Source organism: Canis lupus, chromosome 1, assembly GCF_048164855.1.
Source record: "Canis lupus baileyi chromosome 1, mCanLup2.hap1, whole genome shotgun sequence".
Taxonomy (NCBI): domain Eukaryota; kingdom Metazoa; phylum Chordata; class Mammalia; order Carnivora; family Canidae; genus Canis; species Canis lupus.
This window is the reverse complement of record NC_132838.1, coordinates 68,474,778-68,501,404: the sequence shown is the minus strand read 5'-3', so window position 1 is coordinate 68,501,404 and position 26,627 is coordinate 68,474,778. Positions and strand designations below refer to the sequence as shown.

Below are 26,627 nucleotides of genomic sequence, written 5' to 3'. Positions count from 1 at the left end.
TCAATCAAATGAGAATAATAAAAACAAACAAAAAGCATGCAATTAAATATTGATCTAAAGTACTGTACGGAACCCAAAGTCTATCAGACTCTAAATGCATCAGATTCTATCTAACTAGCATTCCATTAGCATGGAGAATATAAGCTCTGGCCTACTGTCCAAGATCAGTTGTGTGTGTGGTGTGATATACTAAAAATATCTTCTTTCCCAAATTTGGACCAAATTTGGACCATTCAGCTAGTTGGAAACTAAGCTAATAAAATGGTTTATATCCTAAATCCTTGGAGTCCTGCTTGAAATAAAAGTCCCTGGGATTCTTTGCTCCTCTTACCTGTCCTTCCCACAAAATTACAGGTGTGCAATCCCCCCACAAATATTCCTAATCCATCCTTTTGCTTTAGACCACTGATTCTTGCCACTTTTCGGCCATCACAATGCATCATGCATTAGTCCTCAAGGCCCTCTTGTTACAGATACGTAATTCTTGGTTTGTGGCATCGATGTAACATTAACTCTTAAAAATGCGGTTCTCAAAACCACTCCAGTTTTCAAGTATAATACTCCCACATACTTGGAATTATGCCACCAGTTTCTTAAAACATCACACAGTATTTTTCAAAAAGCCCAAGCTGATGAGTCTTTGTTTCAAATATCCATAGTTTGGACCTTTAATAATTCACTGGATTTCAATATCCTATGAAGTTTTCTTCTGCACCTGTTAATTGTAGTTAATAAAACGAGAAGAATCAAGTGGAACTAAAAGACTATTCCTTTCTTTCACAGATTTGTTTTAGAAACACTGCTTCTCTCATTCTTTCACACACACACACACACACACATGCTCTGTAAAGCTTATATTAAAAGAAAAACTGTTCCTCTGACATAAAAACTACATATTTTCTTCCACGAAGACACAACAGTCAACTATAATAATGCATATATTGGGATTATGTTAATTTTCAAAAAAGGGAGAGCAAGGTTCAGGTGGAGTGTCTTTCGTGCATTTACTGAGGAGCCCACACAGAGGACAGAACAGACATGTACAACTAGCCTGTAATGATATGTGTAATACATTCTCAATATAATATGTAGAAAATCTAACATATACAAGTAAATTCGACTGTAAATTCCCCATCCCCCTTTGAGTTGCCTAGCAACACCGAGGCACCAGGAACCACTGTCAAGACAATGTTACTGAAATTTGTGAGAAATAACTGTTCATTGTTAAGTCAGAACCTATCTACATTACATCTAAATTCTTGATGGAGATTTTTCCACTTTCTGCTGGTCAGTGCTGTCTCCATAGGGAAAAAAAGTGCTTTTTTTATTTTCTTTTCAGCTTTCCAGTCAGAATGTTTGTAGCATGATCAATATATGTGCATAGAAATGTGGCTGCTGTGATTTAAAATAAGTAATCTGTGGCGCTCACTGCTGGGGTTAAGTGATTTTATCCACAGAAAGATTTCGTGATGTATCTCAGGGATGGTTCGCATTGACAAGTAGAGAAATTAAATGGGACCCATGATATGTTTGGCAGATGATACTCAAAATATTTTTACTGAAAAAATTCAGCTATCCTAAATGAAATTTCCATTCTTCTTTCGGATGGCCCTGTACATAACTGAGAATTGGACCCAACTTCAGTTATAGTTTTTTCTCTTCATACTAGTAAGTTCAATGAGATGACATACGTGAAGTTTCCACAATAAAACCATCAATATGTGAAAACGGAAAGGACAGAGCCATATGGGAAAACTGAAATGTCATCCCACAAAATAAATACATAGTTGGTGCCTTCCTACTCTGACCTAGCTAATCAGGAATTCAAGTCTTCATTCTCTGCACTACACAGGAAGGTAATTGGATCCTACAGAACATGGACATTTTATCTAAAATTAAATATGAGAGCATGATGTGTGTGTGTGTGTGTATGTGTGTGTAGTTCTCTTTAAATGCCAATTCTTGAGTCCCATACCCACATACGCAGAATTGCTACACACAAAAAAAGGTTTTTATTCAAAAATGATAATTATCTGAATTCCTTGCCAGTTGCAAGCTCTTTCTAATATGCAACACTGCCATGTTGGTACGAGGGAGTCAGCTGGGCTCAATTACTGGCTGCTGATGACTGAAGTCGAGCACAAATTTCTTCTCCTACAAATTCCGAACTGCATTACACACCTTTGAGATTTCTCACGGATGTCTGAAACTGAAAGAAGCGTAACTGTAAATGCTAATCTATAAATGCCAAAGCTCCATCACTGCATCAGAATTTTTTAACAGCCAATCTTATCAATTATACTGTATGCTATAATATTTTTAAAAAGCTAAGAAATGCACAAATAAATGTGCTCTGGCCATAAAACACAGTGGCAAATCTATGCTCTGATTTAAAATAATGCGGACATAAAAGAAAATTACTAGACTATGAATGTGTTTCCCAAGGTAATATTCAAAGGAGCCTAATTCCAGGATTTCGAGTTCACTGGAAATTAAACACATGTATAGACATCAAAAACCCAGAGGAAATACTTATGAAAATTAAAAATTGAATGGTCAGTTTGCCCAAGTAGCTCATCATTTAATTAGATATGTAATTCCAATATCAATTTATTTTGTCCTATAATAGATTCTGTGGCCAACCATAAGTTTTACCTAAAGAATTTTTTAAGGAAGTTAGCGACTATCACAGGCTCTTATATCCTAACAAAACAGGCAGAGTTTTTTTAAATCATGCTTTTCACTTGACTGTTTAATATAAGAAGCAGATTACTTTATCTTCTTCAATTTATTATGAGGAATTCTAAAATGAGCTCTTATGTGATGTTACAAACATGACTGGATTTTACTTTGAAAAATCTGTGAAGCAAATAGGAAAATGTTTTTGCTTCCATGATAGACTGTAGCAGTTTCATCCATTTATATTTTGGGGAGCACAAGTTTTACCCAAAAAATAGCAATAGCATTTCATATTTCAGGACTGCAGAACGTTTTGAGATCAACAGTAGAAGGAAAAGGGAATGTGTTAGTTGATGCAAATTTCTATTTGTAAACCAGGCATCACTGTCAGGGGAGAAAAAAAAAAAAAAACAGAAGGAAGCAAATCTAGGAGAATAAAATAAGCTTCCCAGCAGGATGCTGTTCTCAGGGAAAAAACAATAAAAAAAATCACAAGAAGGTGATTTTTTTTTCCTTGTATGGGACAGATTGTGCAATACCCAAAATCCCAGGAATTTACTCTTTGAATCAAAATCCAACCTAAATGATCACCTCTATGTTTATTCTTGTTTAAATTGATTGCATCACAATCTTCTGTCCAACGCTGAAGCAGTAACAATGGAATTGTTCCCTTTACAATGATAAAAAAAAAAAAAAAAAAAAAAAACCTAATACCTACATTCTTAGCTCTGGGTGGTTTTTGCTACTTTTAAATGTAGGGACGCATGGTGACTGAAATATCCTCTTCATATATATAAAAATATAACCCTGTGTGATTTACGGACGTACTGACAAGTTATCACTTGCAGCTCATTTTTAGCTCATTTGTTTTAGGTAATAAACATACACACAATGAAGGTCTTCAGCTTAAAGCTTTTCCACAAACAATGAACTCTCTGATTAAGGCGAGATAAATAAGAGTCGAAGCGGCCTCCTTGAAAATAAAACAAAAATACAAACTAGTCTTTGACTATGTGCTTGGGTTAAGGCAGACTGATAAATATTTAACCACTGCACCACAAAGAAATCCACTTCTTCCTAGACACGAAACTCTACGGGGTGCTATTACTTCTAGCTGTGGACCCAAAGCTTCCATTTGCAGGATCTACTATAATAGGAAGTTGAAGCACAGAACAACTTGCTAGGAGGTCTGGCAGCCAGCCAGGCTCTAAATGCATATTCATATCCGAAGATGTATGTTTTCTTTGTCAGACACATTTATGAGACGTTTCGCATGCGTCTCATTTGTTGTTGTTTTATTCCTATGAGTTAGAATAAAACGGTCCCCCATCAAACCATAAATAATCAATAATTAAAATAATTGCTGCCTTCAGGGAACCAATAGGAAATACCGAAGAGAATAATATTTTTTTCTAAAATAGCACAGGCCAACGACCTGAAAAACGGGAAAAAAAAACAAAAAAACAAAAAAATACCTCATTGCATATTGTATGCTGCAGAAGCCTGATAAATATAACGCTGAGACAAAGTTATGTAAGACATCCTGGCTGGTGCTGGAGCTTTGTGTTCAGTTTTAATGGTAGCCGAAACAAAGAGAAAACATGTTTAAATAATATATACTTATAACTATTCTTAGTTTGATGCATTACATTAGCTAGAAAACTGGCTTTTGTAAATACCAACAAACCCTAATATGAACTAAAAAACAGTAAGTCACAGTTTATAAGCACTTACTATGTGCCAGCGGCCCCTTAGTATACATCTCCAAAGCTTCGGAGAGCTCCGCGAGGCAGTCTTAATAGAGCACCTTAACAGAGGTGTAGGAAGAAAATGTCTTGCTTTCTAGTAGCCCGGCCAGAAAATGTACATCAAGAACTTCTGGCAAATTCAAAGGCCTATGCTTATACAGCCCAGGCAAGCTATTTGAATGCTATTTTGTAAATTGATCTTTTATAAACTGAGCATAAATGGGCACCATGCCTGATTTCACTTTAAAAAAGCAAACAAACAAACAAAAGCTTAAAGCTCACATAATTCTTCCCTACATTTCTCCATCCTCATACTTTATATTGATTTTTATGATTTTTAAAAGGTAAGAACAAATGCTTCGCATGTGTGTTCTTTTACCACCATTCAGTTGTTAGAACTTCGGAGGATGGAGCCCTATTTTCAGTCATTTGTTTTCATGTTTCAAATTGAAGAACCGATAAACCTGTTCAACTACATATTACAGAATTCGAGAAGCCAGACTCAAACATAATCCAAACTTCTGGATAATCATGATTTTTAAGCAACCCAAATCCAGATACCACCATCGTTGTCACACTTTATAGAATGTTTTCACGAAGACAGACAATCCTTTGATGTTCTGGAACATATGCAACTTCATAAAATAAAAAATACTTCCTCTTTATCATTTAATTGCCTAAGAAAAAGATAATTTCATTTTTATTTAGTACCCTATTAATTTACGTTGAATCTAATAGACTTGTTTAAATGAACAATTTTAACCTGAAGAAATTCCTGAGTTTTCTACATCAAATGGCTCAGTCTTAATTTATTTGGCTCATCTCAGATGAAATTTAATCTCCATCAGCATAGAAAACAAATGTGAAGAACAAAATTCCTCCGTCTTATGATTTCAAAAAGAAAAACTAAAAAGCTCTTAATTAAGTCTAAGTTCTAAGAGAACCCCAACAACTGACTATTTAATTGTCCAGGTACTGCTAACATAGGACTGGGCTCCCTATCTTCTGAGCCCTTCTCCTGTCCATGGCAGCATTTGTGCTACACATTATTCCAATGCCTTAGACTCATACTGGTCTAGCAAGTTGTGCTTAAAAAGTAAAATTTCCTAGTGAAACATCCACCCAAACAAATGCTTTTTACCTCTGTGGGCTTTTGTTTTGTTTTGTTTTGTTTTGTTTTATTGAAAATATATTTTATAGAGAAAATTAAGTGTTATTTACCCAAGATCACCTATCCATAGCCTCTGTGTTCATTTGGCATTGCTAAGGCTATTTTATTAACATCAAGTGGACACTTTTATCTTCTCCATTAAGTTTGCATGGTTATGTCCACTCTTAAAAGTCCTTCACTTGTGCTTCCATGGTACACTCTAAATAGACTAAGATCTCAGGGGCTGCTTATCAGGTCAAATGCTCATCAAAAGCTCAAAATAACTCACACAAATAAAACCAAGCAGTGACTTAAGTGGATAGACCTTTTACCCCAGGTCCCTGATTTAAACAAAATAACAAACAAATAAATAAAACAGATGGAAGGGGTGCCTGGGTGGCTCTGTAGTTAAGCAGCAACTCTTGATTTTGGCTCGGGTCAAGATCTCCAGGTTGTGGGATCAAGCCCGACATTAGACTCTGTGCTGGGTGTGGAGCCTGCTTAAGATTCTCTCTCTCCCTCTCCCTTTACTCCTTCCCTTTATCCTCTCTTTCTCTTAAAAAAAGAAAATGTAGGGATCCCTGGGTGGCTCAGCAGTTTGGCGCCTGCCTTTGGCCCAGACCGTGATCCTGGAGTCTCAGGATCGAGTCCCACAGCGGGGTCCCTGCAGAGAGCCTGCTTCTCCCTCTGCCTCTCTCTCTCCTCTCTGTGTATTCTCATGAATAAATAAATAAAATCTTAAAAAAAAAAAGAAAAGAAAATGTAGTGATATAATTTGAAAAAGCAGCTTCCAGCTGTAGTCAGTGCCATTTTTCTTTCTCCGAAACAAGAGAGTGAAATAATATGAAAGTACACGTTTAGGTGAGCACTCAACCAAGATGAATATTCTGGTTAAGCTACCTTTATTTGTTTTACAATGGCAAGAGACCAATTAAGGGTTGTTGGTTCAATCAAAAACATTAAGTGATCAGTTTGTGTCAGGCACAGATCTAAGCCTGGGAACACGTGGACTGTTAAAATGGAGGGAACCAGAGACCAGCATTGAGAGCAGCCTGTTCTTTCTCTTCTCTACAACCCACTAGGGACTGCAGCTCTAAGGGGATGGTTTACTACAACTGCAGGTTGGATCAATTCCTAGCTACTCTAACGAAGTCAGTAGACCACACACCAGGACGATGATGTTTTCAATGATCTTTCATTAACTTAGGAAGGAAGATGCTCCCACTAAACACTTTGAGCCCCTGTAACATTAAACCACTTTGTTACTCTAAAAAGACAGTTACAGCCTCTTTTTACCCAAGCCGGGTGACATCTGAGAGAGAAAGTTGGTGCTACTAGCAATTGCATCAGGGTATCAAGTATCAACTGGCATAGTCCCAGGCAAATGAGGACACATAGCCACACTACCTATAAGGCACTGAATTGGTCTTTATTTATAGGGCTGAACATTTTCTTCCCTTAAACCCAAACATCTAAAATACACAGACACACACACACACACATACACGCAGACTGCCAATTTCCAATATTGACTAAACCATAATAGCTATGTGGTCTTGGGCAGGTACTTAAGTCTTTCTTACCTCAGTGTCCTTATCTGACAAAATGAGGATAATTATAAGCCCTATTTTACAGTTTTGTGACAATTATATAATTATTAATATAGGTAAAGCGCTTGGCATGAAGTTTTAAATGCAATACATATTTACAACTACCATAATTACTATTCACACATGAATTTGTGGCCTGTGGAGGTGGCACCAGAGGTCATCATTGTATCTAGGTGGTTGCTTTCTTAACATCACTGGCCAGTAACATCCTCTCATCTGTTCTCACCAAAGGACTTTTGGAAATTTTCAAAAACACTTGATAAATAATATTGATAATTCTATAAATATTTTTAGAAAGTTAAAAATGAAACTAATTTGTTTTGACTTTTTAAAAAAGAAAAATGTCCAAATACGTTAAAAATCTCTATTACTTTACATTTTTAAAACTACATGCTTAGTAACTAGTAACTAGGTCTTCGAAGTAACTAGGTCTTTGGTCACATATTCCATAAATGTCATCTTATTCAGTCCTCATCACAGATCTCTGGGGCAAATGAAAAAAAAGTTAATTAACTTGTCCAAGGTTAAATAAGTAGTCATTGACGGGCCAGGAATCGAACCTGGGTCTTTCATTTCAACCCAGGACTCTTCCCATCATACTAAGTTCCCCCTTTTCCTCTTTCCAACCAACTACCAGACATAACCCCAGAGAAGCTTTGGAATATAAAGGTCGGGCACATGATTTGCTGGAGAATCTAGAGGGGAGAAGCATTCTCATATAGTGAATTTATGACTAGAAACTACTCTTCCCCATAGAAGGGAATTGGACAATATTTAACTAATTTATATCCATGCTTACCCGTTTTCTGACTAATCACACTTTTAGGAATCTACCCTCAAGATACACTGACAAATATATGAAAGACACATGCATAGAACAATGACTGTAAGACTGCTTATAGTGGCAAAGGACTGGGGAAAAAATCCTTGAGTGGATTGTTTGAATATATTATTTTTATATATTCCTAAAAACTGAAAAGGTAATACAATTATATTTTTAAAAAGGGGTACACATCAGGGAGAAAAAAGAAATGATGGAAATGGAGTCTAATCCTCTCTGAATATGCCCTATTCTGGAGATTTGACTTTGGAACTATGTAAAGGTTTGATAGCATTCTCCAACAAAACAAAATCTAAAAGTTTCTTAAAGCAAAAATCATATGAAATGAAGTTGTAATTAGAGACTGTGATTTAACCACAGAATGACTTTTTCAAGTGAAATATTTTAAAGGTGATTTGACTGTACATGGGGTGCCTGGCTGGCTCAGTCAGAAGAGCATGGGACTCTTGATCTCAGGGTCATGGGTTCAAGCCCCATGCTGCCTGTGGAGCCTAAATAGATGATAGATAGGTAAATAGATGGATAGATGATAGATAGATAGATAGATAGATAGATAGATAGATAGATAGATAAAATTTTACAAAGGTCATTTCTGGGGCATCTGGGTAGCATTGTTGGTTAAGTGTTTGACTTTTGATTTGGGCTCAGATCATGGTCTCAGAGTTATGAGATCGAGTCATGAGCCAGACTCAGCACTGGGCATGGAGACTGCTTAAGATTCTCTCTCTCACTCTCCCTTCCTTCTGCCCACTGCCCTCTGCCCTGCCCCCAGCTCACACACTCTAAAAAACAAAAAGAAAAGGTGAAAAAAAAAAAAAGGTCATGTAACTGTATGTGCCTAGTGGGATATTTCAGAAACACAAAATAATAACTAGGAAATGTTAAAAAATCATTTCAGTAACTATTATGTTATGTAGGATAACACTGATATTCTTCTGAAACTATACATAGAGATAGCATGATAGCAAATAAGTTATTAGGAATAAAAACTTTCAGTGGATAAGAAAAGAGATACAAATACAAAATTCAAAGAGGCTGCATAGAGGCCCTATCATTATAATGTACATGTCAACATGAGCTCATAAGAGATTTTCTCTATTAAAAACATACATTTCTCATATGCTCCCCTGAAAGACCTAGAAACTACATCAAAGCCTGGAGGGCCGTTTGCTGTTAATGTGTTAGTAGTTTCTAGGTTAACAGCAAACGGCCCTCCAGGCCTTGATGTAGTTTCTAAGTATCATTTCCCGTTATAAGGAACCAGACTTCCTCGGTGAGACATGATTTCTAAGACCAGGGTAGGAAATAGGAAAGACAATCCAGCAACATCTTAATGTACCAAAAAGCACAGAGAATATCAAAGAATATTGATTTAAAAAGACTGAGAAACCAAACTGAAGACACTCTTACCAGAAAAAGATGGGATAATTTGAGCACTGAAAAGAAGAGTCACTGCAATTGATTGAAACATGGACACTAAAAACCCATGATGAGTTAGTTCATCAAGATACAAAAAGCAAATTGATCACCAATTAAAGAATAGTGGCGAACCCATTCATTGTTTCTAAAACCTGTGCAAGAAAGAATAAGTACCAAGTATTTGATCTGCTTTCCTTTGTGAATGCTACATGAAGGCAAATAATGATGATGAAGGAAAGCTCCTCTTAATATAAGTATTTCAGCTAATATATTAAAAAGGAATCACATCTTTACTATGTGGTGATATGAAATAATTGTTCTTCATTTCTCAGTGTACAAGCGTGTTGGAATTAGGTTCTTATAAAATATCCTCGTCTTTTAGAGATGCATACTCACGTATTCGCAGATTAAAGATCACATGATATAATATTTGAGACTTGCTTCAAAGAATCCAATGGGGTTACAGAAGAAGAAAAAACAAACTATGTGATGAGTGTTAACTACTAATGTGAGTGATGCATACTTGAGGGATTCCTCATACTATACTCTATTTAAAATTTTTACAAATAACATTTAGTTTTAAATATTTGAGGTTTCATTTCAGATCCTTATGTGCACTCTGAAGTTTTGTTTCTTTTTTGTTTGCCACTTTGTTGAGATTTTTAGATCTTAAAGAGTAAAAAATAATTATTAAAGTCTATCCTCTCCAAAAAAAAAATTCCAATGTGTTTTTCTCTATTTTTCCCTCACTTTCCAACAAAATGTCTATTCCTGTCCTGACATCAAAAGACCAGAATTTTGCCATAAGCACTGACTACTTGAAAATTGCATAGTGGTTTGAAGTGTTCAGGCTGGGAACAGCACTGTAAACCTTGACTAATCTGTATTTTAAAACAGCGTCCTTCAAAAGAGCCTAGGAAGCTATCAGTTTCTCCCCAATCTGCACAAGCAACCATCTGACCCACTTTTCTTCACAGGACCCATTCCACATTCAGGACCATGCACATCGTGGACATAAATCTAAAAAGAATGAGACAGGCTATGAACAAGAGTTTTTTTTTTTTAAAGTTATGCTTATAAGACACTGTATTATGATTTATATCAAAGGACTAAAAAGTAATACAGTCTCTGAATGCAGAATAAAAATCACATATCTCAGACCTACCAACTAATTAATTTGTCGATCTACCCAGAAGTGATAGTTTCAAAAAAAATAAAATAAATAAAATAAAAATAAAAAAAAAGAAGTGATAGTTTCTAGTAAACTTTGAAATATTCATGAACATTTATTTTCTGTCCTAATTCAATGCAGTCAAGTGATTCCCAAGGTATATACAGGCAACTTACCTTGTTTTGCAACACAAACACAGCCACAGGTACTCTCCCTGGAAACCGGAGGGATGGGGTAAAATTTAACCAAACTAGATCTATTGCCATCAAACGTGACTATCAGGGGCACCTGGGTGGTTCGTGACTATCAGGGGCACCTGGGTGGTTCGGTGGTTAAGTGTCTGCCTTTGGCTCAGGTCATGATCCTGGATCCTAGTATCAAGTCCCACATCGGGTTCCCCATAGGGAGCCTGCTTCTCCCTCTGCCTCTCTCTGTGTGTCTCTCGTGAATAAATAATTTTTTTTTAAAGTGACTATCAAAATTAAATTAGAGAAGTTCAGATGGAAACCAGTAAGACTAGTGAAAAATATCTCCCTCTCCCATTGCAAAAGATCCATTTAAATTCTCATCTCTACAAAAAAAAATTTGTGTCTTCCATAGAAAAATTGCCTTTTACAATGAGAAACTTGTAATTTGATCCCACAAAATTTCTAAGACATGGCTTTTTTTTTTCTTCCTTTCGAAGTGTCCAGAAAGTTGACAGAGGACAATGTTTTAAACAGAAAAAAAAAAAAGAGAAATGTAGAGAAAAGGAGAGTAGCAGAAGAAGCTCACATCTGGATGTTTTAATGATCTTCATGTATAAATGTGAATGGGTCCGGGAGGGGAGAGGTAAGTTTTCGAGCACCTGCTATGCAAGAGGAGGCATTTGTCAGAGTAGTTACACACAGTGACGGCACCACAGCAGGAACACGACTGCCTGACGAACACGAAAAGATCTCCTCAAACTAAACGTGAAAATTTGCCAGTAGCTCTGAAGTGCACCAGCGTCACAGCAGGAAACACAACACAAAGACTGGTGGCTGAACCACACTGGGGCCTGGGGAAATGAGGATGACCGAACGATAAGAAGGGAAAGGGTAGGATTACAAGAATAACCACACTCCAGAAGATGCAGGTAGTTGTGTATAGGTGCCCATTATACTTATTTTGTCACTGTTTGCTTTTTATGTGCCTGTGCTGGGTATACAATAGCGAATACAGGACAATGTTTAAGGAGGTCTGATTACCTTATTTTTTAGTTTAATGAAGGAAAATAGTATCAGTGGTATATCTTAAATACATACGATAATTAATATTCACACTATGTGCATGAAATACCTACCTTTTTACTTGATCCAACCCAAATCCCTGAAATTCAATTTCCCAAATAAATGGCAAGCACAGCCACTTCTCTCCACTCCGTCCGCTCATTGCAGACCACCATCATTTCCTGTCTGGTCAACTGCAATCTTTTTCTCAGTTGTTTTCCTGCTCCAGATCTTCTCGTCCCTACTGCCCTGACCTCCAAAGCATCCTTCACAAGCTCAGTCTTTCAAACACAGCTCTGAAGCAATTGCTCCCCTAGGATTGAAATACAATGGCAAGTAGTGGCTTAAAGAAGCTACTTTAAGCTTCTTTAGAGGAAATAAAATAAGAAAGATAAATAAAAATAGGAAAGATAAATAAAAGAGGGATAAAATAATTTTTAATTGGAAAAATACGCAGTATATACAATATTGGCTACCGGTACCTACTATGTATGTAAAAGCATTTTTAACGGAAAGGAAAATGGTAAGAAACCCAGGATACTGTCTGCCTGTGAGAGGGGCAGAAGAGGATTGGGATTTAGGATCGAGATAGAGGTTGGTTGTATTTTATTTCTTTAGTGAGAAACAAATGGCATGCTAAAAGTTGTTATTTCTAGGAGATAGGAATGTGGGTATTTATTTTATCATTTCTTTTTTTCTGCATTTAAAAATGTTCTCAGTATAGAAAAATGAATAAACAAAGAAGACACAGTTGGTATCCTCAAGAAGCAATGCAATGAAGAAATAAAAGAGTGATTTTGATAATATGGGATTAATGTCATGTTAGCAGACCAGTCTGTGCTGAGAGCAGAGAGTTCAGCAGCCAAACTGACCAGGAGCTATCGAATGGCTCCTGAAAGAGGAGCTAGCAATGAAGAGATGAGTCGAAGTTGATGAACTGAGAGCTAGGAGTCATGTTTCTGTGTTGGCGGCAGTGAAACAGTATTTCCAAAGTATTCAGAGCCAACAAGAGAGAATATGATATTTGGGAGGAAAATGGAAGTCATTTTTAATGTCTTGGGTTCAAATGGTGTGCAGACAAGCAGCGGGAGTTGAGGCAAGAATGTCAGGCTAGGGTGAGATCCTCAGAGGAATGAATGAGATCCAACTCTCAGGAGCCTCAACTATATCCTGACTGGTGGTGGGGCCACTTCAGACTTTAACTCGAGGGATATTACCAGCTGCAGGTTATAGAAAGATCACCATGGGGAGATCTATCCACCATGGAGCTGGATCTCACAAGAGGCTCACCATAGGCTGAATTAGTGAAGAAACAATAGAGCATAGGGCAGGGGATCAGCAGGTATTCAGGGACCAAACACTACAGGACTAACTACGTGTGACTATGAGGGGCAAAAAGAACAAGAAGATGGCTCCACGTTTCTAACTTCACCATCTGGATGATGAGAACACCCTTCAACCAGTCAGGAAATACGGAAAAGGGTAGTATGGAGCTTGGTTTGGAGCAAGTGGCAATCACGACTATAATTGGAAAGATAAGTACCAAGTACTTTCTGAAGACTCTCTTGCACCGATTTAAATTAAAATTAAAATCCTACATTTGTCCAATGATTGGTTTCCCAGAGTGATGTTCATTTTATCAGTATTGGTTCAAAGATATCCTAAGACATACACGTTAAAATCCAATCTATCGTTGTTGTAAGTAGTTCTCAAGAAGACAATTAAAACACCTACCCCAATATCCTAAAACAGACACACAGTTGTTGAAGTATCTGTGGAGTATTAGAATACTCCGTGATATTTCAGCTGGTAGAAGTATTTTTATATGAATCTCATTATCTCTCTGGCACCATGGAAAAATAAGCTTATTTATTTATAGATGTGAAATTCCTTTAACAGATATGTGGACGGCTTAACAAACAAAACTTTCTTCAGTATAACCTAATATGACCCATTATTCCATGAGAAATGTCCCTCTTAAAAAAAACAAAAAAACAAAAAAACAAAAAAAACACAGGACTTTCTTTGCCACAAAGAAAATTAAATCCCGAAGAGAACCCCTTTCAATCAGTATTAATGTGTAGAACCTGGCAAGTTATTATCAGGAACTGATTCATATGTATGGAGTATTGTTATTTCAAGTGACATACAATACAGAAAGTCAAGCAAAATATTTTAAAATATACATCAAATGTTAGTGTCTAGGATACTAATCCAGAAAAGTAAAATAATTGTTTTCCCCTACACTAATACTTGATATCAGAAATTAATTTTTGACATCAATTCATTAAATATTTCTCCTAATAGCCAATAGTCCTTCATTGTTTTGTACCATAACAGAAGTGACAACCTATATTTATTGGGCCCAGACATGACCCTAAAACTGCAATCTGTTTGATCTTTGATAGTCTTTCTGTCATTTTGTCATCAAACCAGTCATACAGATAGTTTTTGAAAACCATGACTGAGCTACTCTATCCCTGATGATCTCAACATTCCTTTTTTCTGGTGAGTTCCATATTCAGGATTAACCTCCCACAGTTGTAAAGGGCTTCTCTACACATCTACATATAAATATTTAGGCCTTTCAACTACCTCTGCCCAGATTATCTGTGTGGTAGAAAAAGTGGACCCCTCCCAACATCCCATCTGCTCTCCTCCATCACTCAGATACCTTGCTACAGGTAAAGCCAGGTGAGAGGTTCTGGCCAGTGACCTTCACACATCACGTAGAAGTAGCATAGGCCATGTTAGCCAAAGCAGAGAAGAAATGCATGGGACCCTGCAGGTGTCCCTACCTCAGAAAAGGTGACCAGCAACTTTCCATACAGTGGAGCAGCCATTTATTTCCATCCTCATGTGGCCGAATGGAGCATAGCGCCTTTCTCTACCTCCCTAGTAATCCAAATTGGACAAGTGGTGTGAGAAATACATAACCCCCCAGCCCACCCCCGTTGTATTAAGCCACCAAGATGTGGGTGGTGGTTTATTCCAGTAGAATTACTTGGATCAGCATGAGCCCACAGAGGAAACCGCCAAGGTAAATATGCAGCATGAGAAGAGTCTCTCCTATTTTAAGAGGAAAGAGCTGACGATTTAAAAAATTAGTCTTCGCTCCTTCCAAACTATATCTGCTTTATTTTTTTTAAAGATTTATTTATTTATTCGTGATAGACAGAGAGACAGAGAGAGAGAGAGAGAGAGAGAGAGAGAGAGAGAGGCAGAGACCCAGGCAGAGGGAGAAGCAGGCTCCATGCAGGGAGCCCAACGTGGGACTCGACCCCGGGACTCCAGGATCGCACCCTGGGCCCAAGGCAGGCGCCAAACCACTGAGCCACCCAGGGATCCCCCTATATCTGCTTTAAAAAGAGATTTGGGGGCTATTATTTTCAATCGTGATTTGTCTCTCCTTGGAGGGTAACGTCACACAGAATTCACATTCCGGATGAGTTTGACAACAAGGAGGGGCACTTTGTCTTGCAAACTCTATCATCAAAGACCTAGACTAGATAGACTGCTTCATCCACGGAAATATTTTTTGAGCCCCTCATTGGCACTAGTCACTGGATAGAGGGAAATGAGCAAAAGCCATCATAGTCCCTACTCGTATGTAGTCCCCCTCCCATTAAGTTGACAAAATAATCATCAATGAAATAACTAGACAGGCGATTATAAAAATCTTCATGATAGTCTTTAATGCAGTTGCCATATATTATTCTCAGCTCTCTACTTTCTGGCACATGGATGGAAGCATGAATATCCTGGCCCATCTGGGGGGATGGCGGCCACGTGGCTAGTTCTGACCAGTGCATTGTGAGAAAAACTAATATATAGCACTTCAGACCAAGCATTTAACTGCTCCACAGCTATCGCTTTCCTTCCACCGCTACCCCCCAGCACTGAGCTGGCTGCTCCATCAGTGACTGTGATGAGTGGAGCACCGGCCAGCTACATGAACATGTATCACGAGCGGGGAAAAATGTTCATGGACATAGAGATTTGGGGGTTGCTTGTTAATGCAGCATAACCTGCATTAAGATCCTGAGTGATCAATGCCTTCCCCAAATTGTGTCCAGCAGTAGAACTCCAAAATTTTTAAATACACTCTATGACTCGGTTAACAATTTTATAAACTGGTCACCTCAGCATAAAAAGGTTCCCTGAAATTACTCAAATAAGTCACTCTCATGATTATAAGTTGGAGCCAAATCCACTTTCTTCTTTTTTTTTTTTTTTCCCAAATCCACTTTCTAAAAGTCTTTTTAGCTTTTCCAGATTCCATCTGAACACTTTTATGACGGTACATCATTCTCTACAGCATGAGCACCAAACTCCATCCTTTTCAAGTACAGAGCCTGTTGTCTACGGAGACCACGGGTGCTGTGTATCAGAGAAGCTGGAGCAGAGCCTTGTAATACAGTTTGTTCTTGCAAGAGGTGAGTTAATGCACGCTTTGAACAAGTTCACCTCCCAAGTGATCCTTGCTTTTCAAGAAACCTTTTTAACATTTTCTTAGCGCTCATTCCCTCCAGTAATCCAGTTTCTGGCATTTCATTTTGTCTTTTATGCTCTTTCTCTTGGCAGATGAACCAGCCTGCTGCTTTCTTCTTATGACATGACTTCAAAGGAAAATCAAAGGAGTCCAATTTTTTTTCTTAACCCAGTTTCCAATGTAGAAAGTACATTGATGCTTGCTGACTAGGCACTGTTAAAAGTCCCCAAAATATCCTTGCACCAGTTCAAATGGAGAAACTTGGAAATAAGGCAGTAACTTAAGGATCCATCTAATCAAGAAGAATGGAAGGTACTACTGCCCCATGCTTGTTTTTTGAATAAAGCTTTATTGAAGCACAGCCACTCCCACTCACAGCCATGCTGTCCATGGCTGCTCCTTCCTTCCTGCCGCTGGGGTGAAGAGCTGCAGCACAGGTTTACGCTCTGGCCCTTCACAAACTACGTTGGTCAAACGCTGACCTAAATAGTCAGTACTACTCACTTTATATAATGCACCAGATCCTTAGTGTAATCCTTAAAGCCTTGCAGGATGTGACACCTTCCTCAATTCAAACTCTTTTCCTCACCTGTGCGTACCAGTCACGGTGCCATTTTTAGATGTTTAAGGGCTCCACGCCCAAGCTGAGTACTTGAGGAGGAGACCCTGGTGTATGTGGATCTCCTCTCTCTCTAAACCTTTCCCCTAACCTCTACCCACCCCACTTTGCCTGCCAAGCTCTTACTCTTTCTTGGAGTCACTTTCTTGGAGAAGTGTGTTCGGACTGCCGTTTGTCCCCAAGACAATGTTCTTTGGTGACACACTATCAAGAACCTTGTTTCTTAACTTACTTCATGTTAAATTATGTTAGTTTGTTTGATTCATTTCCCCCAGAGACTGAAAAGTGCCCTTAAAGAAAGGACAAGCATGGTTGTTTTTTTTGTTGTTGTTGTTCAGTATCTGTGATGAAGGCACAGAGTAGGTGGTCAGAAAAAAATTGCTGAAAGAATAACTGGATTATTGACATACACAGACTTAATATGTGAAGTTTCAAATACTTGCAAGCAACCCCAACCATTCATTACAAATATTCACTGGTAATTCTCCTCAGGCCCTGCTTTGAGAAATTGGTTAATGTGTGAGTCAGTTAGCGAGTAAGTGAATCTGGTGGGCACCTAGGATACTTATTTCATTGCTCGCTTGCTACTCCATACTCATCCCCTTTTACAGAATAACTTAGGAAATCATTTTTTTAATGGTTTATTTTTGAAATAGAAGTTCCCTTTAAAGGAAAGTCAACTGATACTGCTGAGGGTATTTAACAAGAATATATACATTTGGATTCATTTAAAAGTAAAATGTTGATTTTGCAGTAGTTCCAATGTAGGCAGGGAATGAATCAACCATATTATCTGACAAACAAGAAAAAATTTTAAAAGTCTTGAAATTGTTTCAATACATTTTCCTCTGCTATAAAACTATCAAAACAGTGATAAAATTAGAGAGAGGCTGAAAATAAATTAATTTTGTGAAATGAGGACATATTCAGAAAATACTTGTCTCAACAAAAACCTAATTCAAATGAAATGTAAAGTATATATAATCACTTGCTGAAGCAACAGAGGCTGAGAACAGGGTTGAAGCTAATGAACCATGATTTATCATCTGTAAAATTTAGTTCATGTAGTTTAAAAATCTGGCTTTCAAAAAAAAAATTAAGGCTGAAAGCTGACCACGTAAAGTTCTTTCTAACCAAAGGTTATCATAAAGAAAAAAGGTTATAGGCCAGAAAGATATTTATCACAGATATTGCCAAAATAAAATGCATCTGTGAATATACTAAAGAACAGAAAACAGCCAATCATGGATTATGTCTTCGATTTGGTAGCTCTATTATATGGGAACCCGAGTTTGGAGAACAAGAATAATAATCTATGGCAAAAAGGTACCGTATGGACCAGTTTAATAAGTGCTGTCTTTGGAGACCATCTTGCAACACAAACCGTGAAGCCAAGCTTTTCAGAATTTCTTGGGATTCATAGGCACTAAAATGATATTTACAGATTTGAAGGCCTAAACACACATTCTCCATGGATGTCGAGAGTACTCACATGGTGCACCCCTCATTGGTTAAATACCACTGTAAGATTGCCTGCAACATGGGGAAACTGATCTCTCAAAGAGAAAAAACCACAGTGCTGAGCATACCCTCAAGGCAAGCAACTCTTCGTCTCCTGTTGATGTCTTTCACAGTGTTCCTACTCTACCTTCTTTTCACTCTACAAACTCGTCCTGGGCAGTATCACTCATTCCCTTGGGTTCCAATGACACTGAAGCAAAAATTTCCCAAATCATTATCACCAGCTAGAATTCTCCTTGAGCTTTGACTCCAAATATTCAATGGTGGCTTAGACACCTGAATGTGGGTATCTATCAGGCACTGGGAATGAAAAGAAAAAAAAAAATCCAAGTAGAAACTCTTGTTTTTTTCTCAAAATCTGTTTTTCTGTGTTTCTTTTAACCACCTTGAAAATTGGAGTTTCGTGCCTATCTCTTTCTTCCTGACATTCTGCATCTAATCTATTACCCAACTCCTACCAAAAAAGTTCACAGTCCATTCCTGCCCATCCATCTCCACTGCCATCCTCGTTCAGATCATTTACGTCAACCCCTTCAGTTACCTCCATAGCCTTTTAATGAATTGTCGTGTCCTGACCCCTCTCATTCATTTTCCTCACTGTCTTCAGAGCCACGTCCTGATGCTCTGCAACACGGCTTACAAAGTGGTTCCTGGTCAGACTCATGCTCATCACCCAACCTTACCCCTTTCCATCCTTCACTCTTGATCCCTGCTTTCTCCTTCTCCTCCATCATCGTCTCCACATTTAAATTCCAAACATTCCAAACTTCTTTTAGCTCCTGGAATAGTTTATACACTTTCTCACCTAGAGCCCCCAATAACCTAAAGCGCTAAATTATTTGCCTGAAACACTGTCCCCTTGCTCCATTGCTAACCATAGTGCAAATTCTACTCTGCTTGTCCTTAAAAATCTCAAGAGTGGTTTGTGGCTTTCTCTGGAAAGTCTTCCCTAACTGTTCTAAGAATTTGTTGTTTTTCTGTCATATGCTCCTAAATCTTGTTTAATTCTTGTTGTATGTAGCTCTCCATATGTTAATTACTTTTAAAATTGTTTTCAGGGCAGCCCTGGTGGCTCAGCGGTTTGGCACCACCTTCAGCCCAGGGTGTGATCCTGGAGACCCGGGATCTAGTCCCACGTCGAGCTCCCTGCATGGAACCTGCTTCTCCCTCTGCCTGTGTCTCTGCCTCTCTCTCTGTCTCTTTCATGAATAAATAAATAAAATCTTTAAAAAATAGTAAGAATAAAATAAAATTGTTTTCAGTAGATTATAAGTATCACAAGGCAGTTATAATTCTTATTTGAGTAATTTTGACTTCCAAGTTAATAAAATATTTTAGTCCATAGGAGTGACTTGATAAACATTGCCTGGATGGATGGATGGATGGATGGATGGATGGATCCGTGAATCTATGGGCTCATTTCACTGGATTTTCTAATTGATTTATTTTATAAATATTTCTCTCAAACTCAGTAACAGTCTAAAACAGCACTTCTCAAACTTTTCCCAGGCATCAATACTACTGACAAAAAAAAAAAAAAAATCAGTACCCTCTGCTCCAGGAAATATATTTACTTTTAGGGGTTCATCTGAAAACTGCATGTGAACTTTCAGTTCCATCTCATATGTTTGAATATGTTTCAGTACAAATCAGTGTTTTCTTACCGCAAGTCCCATCAAAAACTTTAAGTAGAATTTACATTCCACAAGATGGTGTCATGTTTACCTTGCAGTTTGGGCTATTTCATGCCCCCCTGATATATACCCCAGTAGGTATGGATACTGGAGTTTAAGATACTATCTACAAGCAGAATTGACTTTTTCACAAGTTATAGAGACACGTCTGGTAGAAACTGAATGTTAGTAACTAATAGCAAATACTCCATGATTTCAAGCAATCATTTTAATAGGATGCAGGAATAGTTTTTGTCCCATTTTGATCTGTTTGACCGTCAAGTCTATGTTTGATAAAGCAACTAGAAGGCCACCTGACTGACTGGGCATAAATGGAGTACCCTGTATTACAGGCCAGGCCAGCTGACGTACCGAGTACAGCATGCTGGTGTCTGACCACTTACCTTGATTGCGCTAGCCACTGCGGGATATATTTAGGCCTGTTAAATGGTACATGGGATCAGTGTTAACGTGCAAAGCTTTAAAGCAATGGAGGAGGAAAATGCACTTACTTTGAAATGTGAGTCTGCACTTGTGCTAGAAGGCACAAGGACTTCTGAGGACTTCTTATGGAAGGGGCCGCCAACTATATGGTCCCACAGAATTGCCACCACAAAGCAAGGACTCCATCCATTCCCATGGTTGCTGGCCATATGTAGTGATTACTCTTATTTATTTAGAGCGACAGGTAAACAATAGGGTTAATGCTATACTGAAACGGTCCCTTGTCCCTGTGAAGTCCCTTCAGTAGATTAAAAAATCAGTTTATCTTCTTTATCTACCTACCTATCTTTTCTGTCTCCTTCAACCTCAAGTTCCCGTGAAAAAATCCAGCAAACTCCTACAATGAACATTGTCTAAGGGCAATTATGAAGTCATTAAACATTAAGTCACAGAGCTAGAGAAGTACATAGTTACAAGAAGTAATTTTTTAAAGATTGTATTTCTTTTAGAAAAAGAGCAGGAGAGAGTGGGGAGGAGAAGGGGGGGAGGGAGAGGGAGGGAGAAAGATTCTCAAGCAGGCTCCAAGCTGAGCACAGAGCTGGATACAGGGCTTGATCTCACAACCCTGAGCTCATGACCTGAGCCAAAAATCAAGAGTCAGATGCTTAACCAACTGAGCCACCCAGTTGGCTAAATACTACAAGAAGTATTTAAAAATTATACCATAAATACTGTTACTGTTTCACTATTTTAATCATCTGTGGAGTTTTTGAAGGCCTTTTGAAGAAAATAATGTAAAGAAAAAGGCAGAAAGTAACATGTTTCTGATCAAGCTTCTATTTTTAAAATAGCTTCCTTGTTCTTTTTGATTCAAGGATTATAAAGTAATACTGGTAGAGAAAAAACTATAAAAAATGTCAAACTCTGTCATCAGTGTCCTTCTTTGTATGTGGCTCCATCTTTGAGCCAAAGCCAGAGATAGGAGTACTGAGCAGTAAAGGAATCATGAATCCTGCTCTCAAATGAGCTCTAATGTCCTGAACTCATTAGCACCTGAGCCAGACTATTAAGAGGTCTGGAGCATCCTATGATGACTTTGATTTAGGATCGCCACACATAAAAATGACTTCAGCTATTACGGCAGTAATTGCTGAATTACAAGCTTCAGAAATTACTTTTTCCATTGTATTATGGTAGTTTTTAGGAACTGCTTTAACACTAATAAACAAGTTGATTAATTTGTGATTCGTTATTTTTTACGTATTTTTAACAATCACAATAGTTGCCATTTAGTTGAAACTCCACATCTCAAGAATAGAAGGATAAGAACACTAAATTGAAATACCAATAGCATAACTAAGACAATTGCCAATGCTTTTCAGAGAGTATTGAAAAGCCATTATAAGAGGCATAGACACAGAGATCATTTAGGATTAGGGTTATTCCCGAGGTATTACCAAAATCATTTCATTATTAGCATATCTTCCTTTGTAATGGGTTTTATGGATGCCCTAACGTATCTATACACCTTCATTTATGGTATCATTTTATTTTTCTATTAAAAGCAGAAAGATGTGCTTTTCAATGATGTTGCAGGGCAGGTACCCTGGGCCACAAAATTTAAGAACAGACTCACTCTCAGATCCTACAAACACAGGTGTGCCCTGAGCATACCACGTGCCTCACCCTGGTCCCATCCTTGCCAATCGTCCCCCAAAAAGAATCAACATTAGCCTCAAATACCCTGCACTGAAAGAATAAAAATTTTACTCATTTGGAATGAAGTGGTAAATACCCCACACTGAACCCTTCCTACGCACCCGGCGCCCGCCCGAAGCCTCACGTGCATCAGGGCCCCGAATACAACAGTCCTGCAGCGCGGGGTCAGTTTGCACACGCAACCGGAGATTCACCACGATCCCGGACTCACACCGCTTACACGCGGAGGGCAAAGCCAGGGCCTGAGGCGGATCCCTCTGAGTCACGCCCACCCCACACCAACCCCGCCCACCCCACGCCCCACCTTCCCTGGCCCCGCCCCCACGACCACCCCTGGCCCCGCCCCCCATGCCAACCCCACCAACCCCCAAGCCCTGCCCACTGTCCCACACCCACCCACCCACCCCCCCGCCCACCGCCTACATTCACCCCATCCCCCCTCCACCCACCCACCCCTCCACACCCACCCTACCCCCCAATGCCTACCCAGGCCCCACCCCCAAGCCCTGCCCACTGCTCCACCCCACCCCCTTACCCCCACCCCCCTACACTCACCCATCCCTCCTCCACCCACCCCCCACATCCACCCTGCCCCCCCACGCCTACCCAGGCCCCAACCCCCAAGACCTGCCCACTGCCCCACCCTCGCCCCATCCCCCCGCCCACCCCTACAGTAACCCCCATCCCCCCTACACCCACTCCCCCACATACCCACCCTGCCCCCACACACCAACCCCTGCCCCACCCTCCCACGCCCACCCATGCCCACCCCCCTGGCTCCCCTACACCAACCCCGCCCACCCACCCCACCCCCGCCCCTTCCTCCACACCCTCCCACATCCCTCCTCCCTCCCACACCCTCCTCCCGCCCCCCACCCCCCCTCCCCTGCTCCACCCCCTATGCCCTCCCACATCCCTCCCGCCCCGCCCCCACACCCTCCCCCCACCTGGCCCCCACGCGCACCCCTATCCCCACACCAATGCCCCTCACACGCCCCCACACCCCCACATCCCCCACGGCCCCGGCCCTCCCACGCCCTGCCCCCACCCCCCTCCCCCGCAGGTCCCTCCCGGCCTGCCCGGGCCCCCATCCCCGCCAGCGCCACTTCCAGCGCGGGCTCTGCCCCACCCGCGGCAAGGATGCCCGCGCTCCATACTCCCGCATCACCTCTTTGCCTGAGGCCTCTGTATTCGTATTCAGTCATTTTCCGGGGGATCCCTGGGGGGCTCAGCGGGGGAGCGCCTGCCTTCGGCCCAGGGGTGACCCCGGGGCTCCCCGCAGGGAGCCTGCCTCTCCCTCGGCCTGGGTCTCTGCCTCCCTCTGGGTCTCTCATGAATAAATAAATAAAATCTTTAAAAAAATAAATCATTTTTCTCCGTGACACATTCATTCGTCATCTCGCCAGGTATCAAGGGCGTACCCTTCCCTAAGGGCTAGTGCCCCGCTGCAGTTACACCCAGGACAACACTATGCACGTGACACAATACTAATTTTACCTGCTAAAATGACATGTTCAGTATTAAGTTACCAATACAGCCTATGCTAAATTATAAATATCGGCAACATATTCTTGAAAGGCTTCCTCTGTGGAAGAAAATGACCCTTCTTCCTCCAGTCTTCACGGTGCCTTTTCAATGCCAGGCGTACAGGGCAGAGTAGACAAGCTCCCCCAAGTGCCAAGGCCACGGTCCCACACACCCTCTGAGGTCAACTCAGAGGAAAAGAGGGTACCACATGCCAGGAACAGAAAGCAGTAGAGCCTGGGCCCCCATCCTGACCTGCCCACCCAGCCGCCCATAAGGCCGGCCCTACTGGGGATCCCTGGGTGGCTCACTGGTTTAGTGCCTGCCTTCAGCCCAGGGTATGACCCCAAGTCCCAGGATCAAGTCCCATGTCAGGCTCCCTGCATGGAGCCTGCTTCTCCCTCTGCCTGTGTCTCTGCCTCTCTCTGTGTGTCTCTCGTGAATAAATAAATAAAATCTTTAAAAAAAAAAAAAAAAAAGACCAGCCCACTGCACATCTTGCTTCAGAAGACACCCCGAAGGAGGCTGGCCCCCTTCACCACGCACACTTAGCCATCCACGCTCACGGCCGTGGGCTACAGTCAGTCCAGATTAGAACTTCTTAATTCACGTCACCAGAACACAGTTCGTGTAGACAAACCAGTGGGGAAGGACCAACTTAGTGATGACAGTTCTCTCACTAATCATAAAACATGTTTTAAGTAAAAACATCCTGACAAGAGAAACAAATGAACAGAATAAGAATAGGATTTCCAACAACCGAATTTTCTATTCTATAATGCAAGTTCATATGCTGGCATTTCAGGGATCAATTTTAGAGGGAGAAAAGCTGTTAGAGCAACTTTTAAAAATATATTATTTATTCTTAAACTGTTTCTACATCAGTTGAAACTTTGAACCCTATCCAATTTCAATTATAAAGACCCAAATCAGTCATCTTTTTAACTGTACCCACAAGGGGTTAGGAAAATGAAAGGCAGCTGAAAAAACTCTGATAGACTCTTAACATCGGTAGGTCAAGTAACAGAGAAGGGAGCTATTAAAAGTGACGGTATATTTGAAGGATCTTCAAAGATTTTAATTTCCACCTTTATGTCTTGGACTCCATAACATTTTACTCCAGGAGAAATTTTTAAAAATACCTTGTAGCATAATAAAAGTCACCCTAAGTTTGCATTCTTCCAATAATTGATTACTAAGCAAAACAAAACAAAAAAGCTTGTGGGTAAAATAGGACTAGAGTTCAGAAGATTATTTCAATTTTCATAAGAAACTTGATAATTTGTAATCCTAATATTGCTAGTGATATGAGGTTTAAAACTTACTTTAAAGAAAACAATATCCTATTTCTCCCACTAATAGCCAGGGAGATTCTTTAATTCAATAAATTTATTTAGTCCTTAAATAAAATAATTTCCACCAATATCTACACACAATCTGTTTTCTCATACAGATGCTTGTTATCTCTTCAGAGACTTCAAAATAACTATCAGCTACCATCGTATTTGGTGTTGCTCTTCCACCAGCAGAGATCTGAACCCACCTTCGTGGGAATCCCAAAGTTATCCCCAAAATATATGATGCCTTCCATGTGTAGAGCATTTTTAATTTTCCTTGTTCTATATAAATAGTAACGTCGTTATGGCTTCTGTATGTAGAATATTAATTTGCTTTAAAATAAAGAAGATATTAACCCAAGTCTAAAACTATACAGGAAGTTGTAATATAACAGCTGAAATACATTATCAAGGAACTGGGAATTCATGTGAATTGCCTTTAGAAACTGAAATGTCAGTGGTAATCTAAGATTTCGAAATTTCTGCTGAATTTCATAAATGTGAGTATTACCAAGTGGTATTGTCATCCTGTGGAGACTAAAGAAGTTAAGAAAAAAAAGAAAGGTTTCCCCTCTGTCATCTGCCCTATAGTTATATTAACCCTATTCAATTGGCCAAAGCGTCAACCAGAATTAACAGTAATTGACCCCAAATTGTATCTGCTGGGGAGTCCTGACCCATAACAGTAGAAGGAACTGAGGAAGAAGACCCAGTAGTCTCCCTCAGAGTTTAGGAACTATGGAAACTGAATTTGGCCAAGTCTCCTACGGAGTCTCTCACTAGAACAATCACCTGCTTCCAACCCTCCCTACAATCTGTTTTTCCAAGTAGCAGAGTAACAAAGTATTCAGAAAGTATTAGATTCAAAATCATCTAATAGTTTTCCCTGCACTTAGAACAAAATGCAAACAAAGTCCCACAATTTGCAAGATGCTGCAAAGTAGGGCCCCCGCATGTCTTCCAACTTTACCTCCTACCACCCTCACCCTGGCTCACAGTACCGGCCTTCGCGGCTTTGTGTCTGTCCTCAAACACTAGAAGTTTATCCCCACATGAGATATTCACTCGCATCTTAGGACTCCTGAATTACTCTGTCCATTTGTACCCCCTGCATCTCAGATCGCTCATCTCTGGAAAGTCTTCCAGTTGGGCTCCAGGTAACACATTACCTCTTTCAGCAAGGCCTTCCCTGACCCCAAGTGACTCCCACCCCACGAACGGTCAAAACACCTGCTTCATTTTCTCCCCCTCCGTATCACTATATGAAATGATTTTATTCATTTGTTTCCTTTTCAATGCTCCCCCACAACCCCCGCCAGTCCCCATCCCACCCAAGATGAAAACATCACAGGAACAAAGACTTGTCCACTCCCTTTTGTCCCTACTGGTTAGAACAGTGGCTAGCACATAAGAGAAGCTCAAAAATACTT

At 39.8% G+C, this 26,627-nt stretch overlaps 1 protein-coding gene and 1 long non-coding RNA gene across 4 annotated transcripts in view; both read right to left on the bottom strand.

Annotated features, from left to right (window-relative positions):
* The window catches only part of LAMA2 (laminin subunit alpha 2), a 583,647-nt gene that overhangs the window by 492,254 nt on the left and 64,766 nt on the right, over positions 1–26,627 (bottom strand). The window lies entirely within an intron of this gene.
* Positions 1,994–21,059, bottom strand: LOC140637328 (uncharacterized). The gene is made up of 2 exons (XR_012034506.1): positions 20,686–21,059; positions 1,994–2,209 (listed from the first exon to the last, which is right to left on the bottom strand). It is a non-coding gene; the product is annotated as an uncharacterized lncRNA (long non-coding RNA).